Source organism: Labrus bergylta, chromosome 2, assembly GCF_963930695.1.
Source record: "Labrus bergylta chromosome 2, fLabBer1.1, whole genome shotgun sequence".
NCBI lineage: Eukaryota > Metazoa > Chordata > Actinopteri > Labriformes > Labridae > Labrus > Labrus bergylta.
In genome coordinates this window covers 9,223,475-9,236,339 of record NC_089196.1, presented here as the reverse complement: position 1 = coordinate 9,236,339, position 12,865 = coordinate 9,223,475, and the positions used below count along the sequence as shown (strand labels likewise).

The following is a 12,865-nucleotide window of genomic DNA, read 5'->3' as shown; positions in this document are numbered from 1 at the left end:
AGGGCTCGAAATGGGGGAAGTCAGAGTACAGGAATGACATTAACTGCATCAGGAAGTGAAACCTGAGACTAGTACGATGAGTGTCTGTGGCACACCTGCTCTACCAAACTGAGCTAAACTAGCGAGCCAAGAACACTGGATCTTGAGAAAGAAATATTGAAATCAAGTTTAAATTCACAGGAATCGGGGGAAGAATCATTTTATCACCATATGTTCTATTCGTTTTGTAGGCCTTTATTAATTTAATCTGCATTGGGTCAAAACTTTATGTTCTGTTGTATTTCTTTTAAAGTGCCATTTTGCTTGACAACAAACGGCAAATTGGTCCTTTCGCCCCTCTGGATGAAAACCTGTTGTCTATTTTCAGACATTTGCCGCCTGCTGTGTTCATGATTCTTTTGGACCAGTTTTTAATCTTGCCTGTTTTTAATTAGATACACAGCTGTACATTGATTAAGCATGGCCGTCATGACACATTGGCTCTGCACAAGTTTTCCACAATTTTACTAGTCTAAACCTTTGTCACAGAGAAGATGGTGTGTGTCTTGATGCAGCCTTCACACTCTGTGACCTCCGCACTGAAACCTCCCCGAGGCAGCACAGCTGTTAGCCTCGCATGTTAGCAGCTCATCCACTCGGAGCTGTAATCAGTGATTCACCTGCACATGCTTCCTCTGACATTTTCACTTCCTTACAGCTTTGTGTGACCAGTCAATAGGTAAACACAGGACTGGCTTTTGTTTAATGTGTAACCGTCAGATATGTGGATAACAGTGTTTAGTGGCATGCTCAGTCGTGCAGATGTACAGTATATGTCGTTATCTGTATATCTGTGGATCCATAATCTGCTTAGGTACATTTGCAGAGACAACATGAATGCATGAAATATCGTTAAAAATCGACTTTTGGTGCAGACGGTCAATAGTCGTGACGCTGCTGCAGAAATGGATGGTGCACATGACTCACAGATGTCAGACAAATATCAGGGAGTGGGATTGTCAACAGTTTCAACCCTGAGAAAAATGAAACGTGGACGTAGATACAATCTGTGCTTTGTGTCAGTACGTCGATTCTCAGTGTTATTTATTGACTAAACAAAGTGTACAGTGGTCACATGGAGAGCCGAGGAGCAAACATGGCCATCTGAGTGAGCCGAAGAAGACAGGAAAAGGTCACAGCAGGGGTAGAGTACGGAGATAAGAGCTGTTTGTTTCTTTTCCCATTTATCTCCATTGAGATGCATTCATCTCTACACTTAAGGAGAAAAGGCCCTGCCCTTTGACCCGCTCTCTGTGAGTATGAAGCATAAACAAGTCCCACTCTCGGGTCCTGAATCAGCCCGGCCTGTTTGCTCAGGGTGTTTGCTTAGGACTGCGGTTTGGATTTGAGTGTTAGCTGTGCACAGGTAGCTCTAGAAAAAATAAAATCAATTCAACAGTTTCAGATTAATGTCAACATGACGGCAGCTCGCCACAGTAACACAATATTTATCACCCTGCAATTACACCAGATGATCGTCCCTCGATGTAGGAAGAACAAACATCATGTGACTTCCTCTTCAGTGACAGAAGGATTTATTCTCCACATTATATTCTCACAATGAAGTGTCCTCTCTGCCCGACAGCTAGTTTAATCGCTGACTGCTTTATGGACCGAACCTTCATCTCCAGGTAGTTTGTGCTGCACTCAGAGTTCATGGCTTGTCTTCTGTCAGATTTAGAGCTGCTCTTACTCCCAGTCATCAGGGGAGGTTGTGTTTCTCATGGTGCTTTGTGTTTGCCTTCTAGCCTGCAGGGATATAATGACAAGTGTGGACCACCCATGTCTGCCTTGGCCTCAATGTTATTTAAGGAATTCCCCCGGCTTCAGTGAGTCTGTGTGTCTGCGTGTGTCAAAAACCTTAAGCTCGAGTTTATGTTTGACATGCTTGTGCTTAAGCCAATGTGATGAACCTTTATTTTTAAAGGCTATTAGAGTGACTAACAGAGATTACGCTATAATAACTAATAATTAATCTTTTTCTTTTTACTACAAACAATGTTGAAACAACCATTCATACAGTCTGGGCTGTTCCTGGCAAACAGTCATTTTGACTTTTTTTGTATAATTTCTAAAATTGTCCAATTGAATGTGTCAGAAGTCAAAATAAATCACTCCCATAGTTTTGTTTTGTGTTAACAATGATCTATAGGTATGTTTCAAACAATTTGTATGTTGATGCATGTTGACACTTTTTTCAACTGTTGAATATACAGTAAATATCTTAAGTGACATTCACCTAATACACAGTTACTGTGTGCATAATAAAGTATTTATGGTAAATGGACTTGAGCTTGTATAACGCTTTTCTAGCCATTCACACCCTGAGATAAATATGTAAACTGTCCAATAGCATTAACTAATCACATTCATACGCTGCAGACGAAGCAGCGGGAGAAACTTGGGATTAAGTGTCTTGCCCAAGGACATATCAACACATGAAACTGCAGTACGTGGGGATCGAACCACCGACCTTTCAGTTTGAGAGTAGATGGACTCTACCACTGAACCACACAGCCACCCCAAGTTCTTATGCTTATTATACTCATTATTTGTTGTTAAATTGAAGAGTTTGCAAGGTCCTACTTTTCTGATTACATTTTACAATTTAAAACCAAATTTTACTGTTTTGAATTGTTATTTTAAAAGTATTCAGAGCTCCTGAAGTCCAACTTGAGTATTGTATTCTCAAGTCTTGACCATGTGCCCTATCTTAATTCGTCCTAAAACATATGAGGCAGTTGGGACTTTAGGATGAGTTTAGGAGGTGAAAGTCAGGACTTTGTATGACATGGCCTGGTCCATCACATCTGGTGTTGGTTGAGGGCAGTGATGGTAGGGATGTTGTCTTCACTCAGGATGTTGCTGCTGTTGGGTCCATCTTCCAATCTGATTTTTGAGGATTTCTTTCAGGCATTTCCAACGATGTGCCTCTGGTGCCTTTAAGTTCCTGCTGTGGTCCAGGTTACTGATCCATTCAAGTATCACACAGTTGTCAGCTGCTGCATGACCCTCTGTGCAGCAGATGTGACGTATTGTCGCTAAAACTGTTTATATACTAGTTATGTGTTTTAGTGCATAAACCATGGTGGTATAAACTATGAATCAACTTTTGGTATTTTACTTTTAGATGCTGAATAAAGTGGGTTAGACAAAAGTGTGAGCAGAATTTGTTTGTCTTTAGTTTTAGGAGAGTCGCTGCTGACTGGAAGTGAAATAATTCAAACAGTATGATCTGTACATTCAGACTGAGCTTTGCCAAAAAAAAAAAAATTCACTGGGTACAATGTTACATGTAGGATCTATAACCACTGACAGTGCCTCTGTCAAAAGTAATCAACATTTCATGCCCCCCGCCCCATTTTGTTTCTCTCTGCAGAGTCCTGAAGACAAAATTAAGCTCCGGTCAAAGGAGAAGCTCGGCTGTGCAGACTTCAGGTGGAGCAGTTTTTTCTCCAGAAGTCAGGAGATCAACTACACAGAGTACCTTTTGCAGCGGCCTGATGACAAACCCATTTCCTGGCTCGGCTCGTTTCCAGGGGTACAAACTGCTGTCCATGTGTTTCTTTCTGCAGCGTCAAAGCCATACATGTGTTTCCAACTTGTTGAGCATCCTGGGTGAGGCATTCACGGGGCCTATTGTGTGGGGAAGTTCATACTTCTCTCAGGAAGCTGTGTTTCAAGAACATATGGTCTAAATGTATTAAAACACAAACATTCATATACATTGTTACCTGGGATACTCACAGCAGCTATATAATAAGGAATTTCTTACGTTTGCTGGTTACAAGAACTCAAACTTACATGGAAACTCAAACTTATGTGTCCTCTTCGTCCTTCTTCTGTCACTGATCCTTACTTAATTTTTCAAAGTCACTCAGTTTCACTCAGCCATGCAATCAGTTACCCACTCACTAACTCAGTCTGTTTACTTGTGACTTTTGCTACACTTCTGCATGTGCAAGAGCCACAAATAGGTACACAGATCCACAAGTGCACGTGGTCCATAAATGGTTAAAGCGACGCACAAATGTGTGTGCCAATGTTTGTTTTTATTGCCCTGAGCTTGGGCTAACAGGCTTACGGTGGCTTACTCTTATCTGCCCAGTGACTTGTTGGTCACCTGTTGTCGTGAATTTAGGCCAGTTCATTTCAATTAATGTAATAACAAGGGGTATTATGAGATAATTGGGGAGAAAATCTGTTAAAAAGTTGCTTAGGAAAATATTAGATATCAATGGTCCAATCCCAGCAACAGAAGACAACCTGCGTGGTGTCATATGTCCGGGTGAATGTGGGCGGTGAGTTTCATATTTATTTCCCTAATGATGAACACATTTTTAGGGAATTTTAAATCTTTATTTCTGTCAAAAATAGCTTTAAAATATCTCATATAATTAAAGAATGTGCCCCCCCCCCTTTTAATTTAAACAATTTTCTGGGAGAACCACTGGTGAATGTTTGCACAAATTTGTGGATCTGTTAAAACATTTACAAACAGTTTTGCTAGAATAATATCTCCATAATTATGCATAAAAATATAAAATTAAAGCTCCTATGAGGAGTTTTAAGATGGTAATCAAACAAATTGAAATGAATGGTGATATTGCTTTATGGCCAATAGAAGCAAAAAGAACCATCAGCAACAAGACAGATTATTTCCATATGTTATAATAAATGCCAAAGCTGCTGCTGGGGGGTTGGTGTCAGCTGAAGTTATAAACAACTTGCTGCAGAAATCGTATTTGTTTACATTCTGCATGGCGTTCATTATTAGTTATATCGTTGGCTGTTAAAAAAAAGCAGGATGTTAAAAATACAGCCTACACATTTACAGGACAACATCAGCAAAAAGAGAAGTCAAAAAAAAGTTCCTCACAGGAGCTTTAAGTTAATTTTTCCCACCTGAATTGGTCAAAAAAGGTTTCACCCAGCCACTAATCCAGTTCCTCCCTGACTCACTCATTCACTTTCTTTCAGTCCCCTTTCACACTCCCACATCTTCTTTTTCCATCTTCAGTCTGACATTACCTCTTCAATGAAGTGTCGACCTCTGACCTTTTAGAGATGGACCTCTTTCCACTGACTGACATTTCCTTCCTCACTCTTCCTTACTGGCAGAGACATGCCATGTGAAGTAGGTTGCCATATTAGGATCGAGAGAGTTAACATCCGTGCGTCCATCTTTGTTTTCCAGCACGTCAAACTTCATACCTCCTGTGTGACATCTGAAAGAGGACGAGTGCAGATACAGTTTCAGTCTCAGCTCTACAGTTGTGTGTAGGACTGAAAGTGTCTGGAAATGAAAGGTAGGAAAATTCCTCACATTTTACCCTATTATATTTTCTGCTCAGGGATCCAAAGTGAAAACCACTTCAACTTATGAAAGATTCCCCCTGCTGAAGAGCTAAATGGTGATCCAGAAGCTCTTCATGCATTTGATGGAAATCTTTGAAAAATTCAGAGCGGCCTGTGAATTGATTGGAAAATGTATCATCACTCAGAGTGCCTAAAGGCTCCTGTTGATGGCAGACTTGTGAGTCAGACTCGTCTGCCGTGACACATGCTGACAGCGCTTCTTGTTTTCTGCAGCCGCTGTCTTGCCTCGGGCAAGTGAGGAAACTCTCCGAAACACACATACTCACAAACACGCACACACACCCCACACATCTCTGAACTGTTGCTCAACACAGCTGTGGGTAAACAGGCTGTGTTTAGATGCCCTTGTCTCAACTTGTACACACACACACGCACACACACACACACACACTCACACACACACAATAACTCTAGGACACATACACAGAAAAGCTGCAAACCCTGCTGAGTGGGCGTATTTGCAGCGCCACACCAAACACTCTTGCCATGACTTGTTACAGTGAAGGAAATTGCACAGTTGCACTTATGTACAACATAATAAAATAATGCACATCTGCATTCTGCAGCTCAGAGATGTACAACAGCATGTAAGTGTGGTAAGTAATTGATATAACTGTTGCTTTGCATTAATAACATCAGGTCAAAAGGCTTGATTTTAGCTGGCATTAAAAGAAAACTTGAACACGAGACCGCGGAGAGATTCTCTGTTTGGTTCTAGTTGATTTTTGTGCAGTTTAATGTATAACATTGACCAAAAAGATAAATCTTATTACTGATATCCGTGCCTCGTATCATGTTATTTGAAAAATAGACTTAATGCCAACTACAAACATTAGGAAAAAAACAGCTTACAGCATTGCCCTTAGACGTTGCATTATGGTGTAATACCCTTTTTAAAATCTCTAATCACAATTTAAGTTTGTTGCTCTAATCAAATAACAGTGTAATTCTTCACTGTAGAAACATGCAAAAACACACACACAAACAATGTACCGTTACTGTATACAGTATATAACATAAACACAGTGACATTAGTGCACAAAATAAAAACATTGGAAGAACGGGGTCAAGAGTCAAGAATGTCGGGGCGCGCTGGTGGCGCAATGGTTAGGGTGCACGTCCCATGCATTGAGACTCTCGTCTCAAGCGGTGGGCCCAGGTTTGCCTCCACCCGTGGCCCCCTTCCACATGTCATTCCCCACTCTCTCTCCCTGGTTTCCGACTCCATACACTGTCCTCTCTCTGCATTTAAAGGCACGAAAAAGCCCAAAAATAAATCTTAAAAAAAAAAAGAAAAAGAAAGAAAGATTCAAGAATGTCCTTTAAAAATAGGGAAAATCTGTTTAGGTTTTTTTTTTATAAACATACAAGCTGTGGTCAAGAAGACACTGCCAGGAAACAATCATTCAATCAATAATCATTGCATCTTTCACAAAAAAAAAACACTTTTTGCTGAATATCCCATGACTGAGCCAGAGATACTGAACATGAATCTGCCGTATGTAAAGGATCTGTTGGAGTTTAAAAGTGTCTGAACTTGGTCGGGATGAAGCTCTGTGATCTGGTGAAACATACACAGCAGTTTGTCAGTGTAGCTGCCACATTCCAGGATGTTATTCCCTAAAAGCAGGTCAGTCATGTAGAGTGTGTCTTTACAGCTGATTCAGGCCAGGTCGCTTGTGTAGTCTGACTCACAGGGAAACAACATATTTGACCACCTTGATTTTGACTGTTTTTGTTAAATGAGCAATCTGGCAGTAGATTTCCATCTTGTCTCAATCTGTTGGTGATGTAAAATAATTGCAATACCTCCAAGACTACCTGCTCCAGAAGAACAGGAGCAATTGCATTTCATTTAGTTTGAGGCATAGACTTTAAGAAGAGGATTTTGTCACTCTGTACAGTATGCTAATACACATTTATATATACTTATATTGTACAATAGTATCTGCATACACATTTCTGTTTATGAACATTTTGTGCAATAGGGCTATGCACAATTACACCAGCACGTATGCCAATGTGCAATTACAGCAGGCTATATTCACCACTAATGCATTTCTATGAATTAACATAAGAGTAATAATGATTAAAAAAAATCTCTGTACCACTTGACCCTTTGTTGGCTCACTGATTGGTCCACTGACCCACCAATCAGAGAAGTCCCACTCCGGCAAACTTTCACCCAGGCCAAGTCTTTTCAGTGCGCACAGATCTGCAGCATCTAGCTCTAATTGATGTTGCAGTCATTGTCAAATTGTGCACATCACTCTCAACTGTGTATCAAAGGCCCTGTTGCCGACATGAAGAGGCTATTTCAGACACCTGGCTGCAGAAATGGTCACTGATAGATTCCAGGGTTAGGTCAGTGGAGGCAATTAAGATAGCAGCGCCAGAAAGAAAGCTAACATTAACTGACATCAAATTTTTTGCTGGTTTTTAAGGCTTTAGAGCCATCCTGTAAATATTTTTTAGCCTTTATAAGATACTGCCAACTATCACGTAAGCAAAAACCAACTTTTCAACTACTTCCTTTTTCATGTGTTGCCTTTGTTTACAGTCAGACCAGGGACTTGAGCACCAAGAAGCTAATTGGTGTTGAGAAACAACATACAAGACGGAACTGTTATCTGGTATCTGTTTAAGGAAATGAATTGCACCAAATTATTGTCAGATGACTGCCGGAAAGTTCTGGGATTGTTTTACGGCAATTTGCATGGCCACATGGATTGTGTTCCAGCATATAGCAAATGCCAGCTAAAACAGTGGTGGACGGTGAATTAGACTGCTAAAGGTAAGTCAGAACACTTCTCATACCAAAATCTGGTCCTATACCAACAAATTTAAAAATGTTATGCAGAATCTGTAGGTAGGGATTACACAGTAGCAAACCATCTGGTGAACCAACTCTCAGCCAAGAGTATTCTGGAAATATTATTCAACTTGATTAAAACTTGATCCTGTAGAGTCCCGTCTAGACAAACTGTTGCATGAATTTATCCTCCTCTGTTTAAGGGCGTAAGAGACACTGCTTTGGTCCCTTTTTTTAAAAATAGGAAATGAGGGTTCGAACTTGGACTAAAACTTGGTTTTGGCAGGGTGTCTTCTCAGCTGTGTGGAGCTGGGCTGAGGTCAAGTCTTAACGACTGACCCACCAGTCCAAACTGATCCTGACTGACCTGTGGGCGGATTGAACATGCAGCCAACAGCAACAGAACACAGGGCTACTGGCCTCCTTTTGACGACCAAGAAGTCCATGAGGTGGGCGAAGCAAGTCAGATAAAAGTAAGAAAGCTGCTCCCTTGTCGGCCCTTCACGGTTTATTTCTCTCTGAAAGGTAATATTTTCACATTGACTGTATTAGCCCCCTAGCATCCAAAGAGCCAAGTCATAATATGTTTTGTGCATATGTAAGCTATAAAGGGCTTGGATTGTTGTGGCAAGTGTAACTCTGGCATAAAACCCCCGGCCTTATTTGAGTTGGAGAGGAGGGATTTAGATCTGATGTGTTTCTTTTTGCTTCTCTGCACCTTCAGCCAACTGCTCCATTATCCCCCATCAATTTTCACCAGCTGCTTTTATCCCTCACAAAGCCCAAATACCACAGAGAAAATGGGACAGGGCCGATTTCAAACGACAGCTTTAGTTTTATGTTTAATGTAATGAGAAATGACTTTTTAAATGCAGCTCTGTATTTGTTGCCCTACTGTAAGAACTCCGTTAATGAATTAAATGTGCAGTTGTTGGCACGGGAAATTCATTTTTCTTCTTTGTCTGATTAAAAATAGAAGTGATTTACAGCTGCAGCGGGAGTGCTTTGTCATGTGGGCGCCTTATTATGACTCCAGCTCCCCTCATTTGCGTCACTACCGTATCAAACTGTGTCAGACATCTTGTTGAGTATGTTGTGCTGCTGGTGAAATATTGCGTCTCAGTTGTAACTTGAAGACATTTCTCTAAGTCTACAGCGCTCCAGGCCGCTGACTGACAGATTGAGAGTGAGTGTGGCACAGACACACAGATGCACGCTCCCCTCCCTCATATTCATGTGGCAACTCAGCATTTTTCTGACAGAGAAACATTCTTTTAGTTAAAAGAAGTATCATATGGGGCGCGCTGGTGACGCAATGGTTAGGGAGCGTGCCCTATGTATTGAGGCTGTCGTCTCAAGCTGGCGGCCCCGGCTCGCATCCCGCCTGTGGCCTCCTTCCCGCATGTCATTCCCCGCTCTCTCTCCCTGGTTTCCGACTCTATCCACTGTCCTATCTCTCCATTAAAGGCACAAGAAGCCCAAAAAAAAAAAAAAGAAGTATCTTAAAAGAATCTCGGTTTAAACTATGATCAGTCACATGAAAACACAAAGTTGGGGCAGCTAGATTCAGACACACAACCACGCTAACATGGATTTAAGATTTACTTCTTTTCCTCGTGAATCAAATCAAACTCCACCTGCCTGCTGCACATAATCACACTAAATCAGCAGTTTCCTAAACCATTATCTGTGCAATAAGCCTTAACAGTTAGATTGCACGGTGCTTATCCTGCCTGGTGTTTGTATGTTACAATTTTAGAGCACTTAATTTGCATCTTCTGTATAATTTGAAATTCTAATGAACATTTTTGTGGACAACAGTGAGGGAAGTGGTGGTACTTATCTCCAGAGGTGGTCTCACCTCAGCCCCAGAAACTCATGCGTTATAGGGCTTTTATCAACTGTGAATGTCACACTGAATCCAATCATATCACCTAAATACTGCAATCATAAGAACAACAATATAATCATGAATTATAAAGAATTTGCAATGCTTATTATTATTTTTCAAGTTTTAATTATTGGAATCTCAGTTATTTTTCAGACTTCAAGTTCACAAGCTTTGCAAAAAAGTCAAAGCAAAGAGGCTCACTCATATATTATATGTAATATATGAGATTTTATAGCATTTTAATCTTAAGGATAACTTCAGAAGATAATTAGCCCTAACATATTTACATTTAGCATTTGGCTTAGTATGAAAGTTTAAAAGCAACCACCCTTTAGAGCAACATTATGTAGGAAGCTGGTTTGGTGAATGGCACTCTGCATTAAAGACAGCCAGCTACTTTACATTTATAGCTCACACTCATGCAGGCAAATGTCTGAAAAGTTGGATCTGCCAGGGCTCTCTGGCTCTGCAGTACCAGTCTACTGGAGAACAGGCGAGTCTGCGTTTTCTTGGACTAAAGTTCTGCCCGGCACAGAGGAGGAGATACATGTCAAGTTTAATTGGTCAAAACAATGAATTGGAGTGAAAGGAACAGAAAGATATGGATGTTTCCCCCTGCATTTTATTTGTTCGTATTTGCATTAAAGAATGGTCTGCCAAAGACTTTTGCTTCTTTGTCAGACTCCACAGAGACACAGCAGGAAAATGGCGAGCCAAGGGATTTTTGACGGAAACATTCTTGCCCCCCTGCTCCCTCGACACTCGCAGGCCATAAACATGATGAAGATTTACTGCTGATGCTGCTGATGGATATATTTTAAACCATCAGTCTTTCACTGCTAAGTTAGTGAAATCTCGTCCTTAGGGTACAGTGGAGTGCAATGATAGCTGTATCTCATAATTTATCTGGACTGAGTTGACAATGTGATAATTGATAAGAAGCCAAGCAGAGAGACGAGAGATCATTTGTTCCGTCACACATTTTTCTTCTGTTTTAACTTGCGTACGACCTGTCAGACCTCAGGGTCTTCTATAGGTTGGAAAACAGAACTAAGGCTGCATGCTTTCAACCTCAATATCATCGTTATTTCGTTCATGAAATCACAGAGATATAGGATCATTTGTCCAGTTAGCTTTAGCATGTTTAGCATTACTTACTGAAATCAACCCTGCACAGAGACTAAGTATGTTTCTATAGAGGCGTATTGACTCACAGAAACAGAAACGATCTAATAAATATCTCAGAACGAGTTACTTTATCTCGTAATTCTGAAAAACAGAGTAGCTCTGTATTTGCTCATGTGAATGCTGTATTTATCTAATTATTTCTGTCACACAATAAAATTGTAAATCTTTAATTGAAATAAGCAATTGAAATGTCTTTTTTCTTAACAATTGGAGGAGAAGGATGAATGTCTATTTGGTAATGTAGTTCTGCTATGCCCCATTTAACGTAGTATGTTAGTCATGTTGAGATCAGAGGTTGTGTTTATATTTCATTGGTTCTATGGTTGAATCAAATAAGATTAAATGTACGCATTAATTACTTTTAAAGGTCCTGGTTGGCTGATTATGTTACATTTGGACAAAGCCTGGTTAAATGTTTTCCAGGGTTTCCAGTCTTTATGCTATAAATGTTTGTACAATCATCAACTGTCCCAAACTTTAGCCCTGTCCTTATATTTCTGATTCAGTTTGATATTTTCCATGTAAAGTAGAAACAAGTTCTGCTCAAATGGAAAACACTCACAGGGACACTTCTAATAATAATAATAATAAAAAAACTTGTCCTGAGCAAGTCATGATATTGCATTTGGACTGCTGCTCCGGGATATGCACAAATCTGATGGTGTGTGTATATGTGTGAGTAGGCACTTAAACATGCTTGCACAAGCAGGAAGTGTGCTAACTGAGCAGGACTCATGTCTTTGGTGGGTGCTCGTAAGAAACACAAACCCCGTAGCTGCTCGGTTAGGGTGTCTGTGTGGACGAGGACGCAGACTGTGACTCATGCAACATACGAGACACCTGCATCGTCCAGCCTGTCACTTGTCACTGAACCACACCCGTCTTGTGCAGAAACTCCGCTTCTGACGTAAATCCTAAAAATGAGTCCTGCCTGTCAAACCCTGCAGGCACAGAGAGACCTTTCAGCCTAACAGGGCTTTTAGGAGCCTTTAACGGCTGCAGCAGTAATGCCTGCATTTCCATTGATTAATTCATCGATTTCCCCTGTCATGTGTCGAACTTAATGGGTACAGCATTTTTTTTTTCGTGGCCAAATTTTTCCTCCACATGTGTGTTGATAGCATGTGGTTCCATTTAATGTAGACCCATAAAGCAACGAGCAGGAAGCATTAAAACCATGTGAGGCTGGCTGTGCCGCTCTGCAAAAGACCTACTTCTCAATCCAGCATGTGTACTCACAGCCTGAAACCAGGACACACACGCACGCACGCACGCACACACGCATACACACACAGACATTAGAAACGCCTGTCCTCCATATTACAATAATAAATACAGACTGAGTGGTCCTGCAGAACTGTACCGAGTTAATGCTTCTCTTTCAGCCCTGTGCGCCTTATTAGAATAAACAGAAGACATTTGCTTGTTTGGGGAAAGTTGACGAGTGGCAAACAGACGTATGAGTTCAGCCACTATATACATGTATTTCTTGTGGTTTGTTTAACAAGTTAGGCCCTTTAATAAACTTAATACAGTACTCATATTATTAGAAAATG

General features: G+C 40.7%; 1 long non-coding RNA gene across 1 annotated transcript; it reads left to right on the top strand.

Annotated features, from left to right (window-relative positions):
• Positions 1 to 1,536: 1,536 nt before the first annotated feature.
• On the top strand, positions 1,537 to 4,708 carry LOC136181274 (uncharacterized). Its single transcript, XR_010667629.1, has 3 exons — positions 1,537 to 1,670; positions 1,788 to 1,868; positions 3,419 to 4,708. It is a non-coding gene; the product is annotated as an uncharacterized lncRNA (long non-coding RNA).
• The last annotated feature ends 8,157 nt before the right edge of the window (positions 4,709 to 12,865 follow it).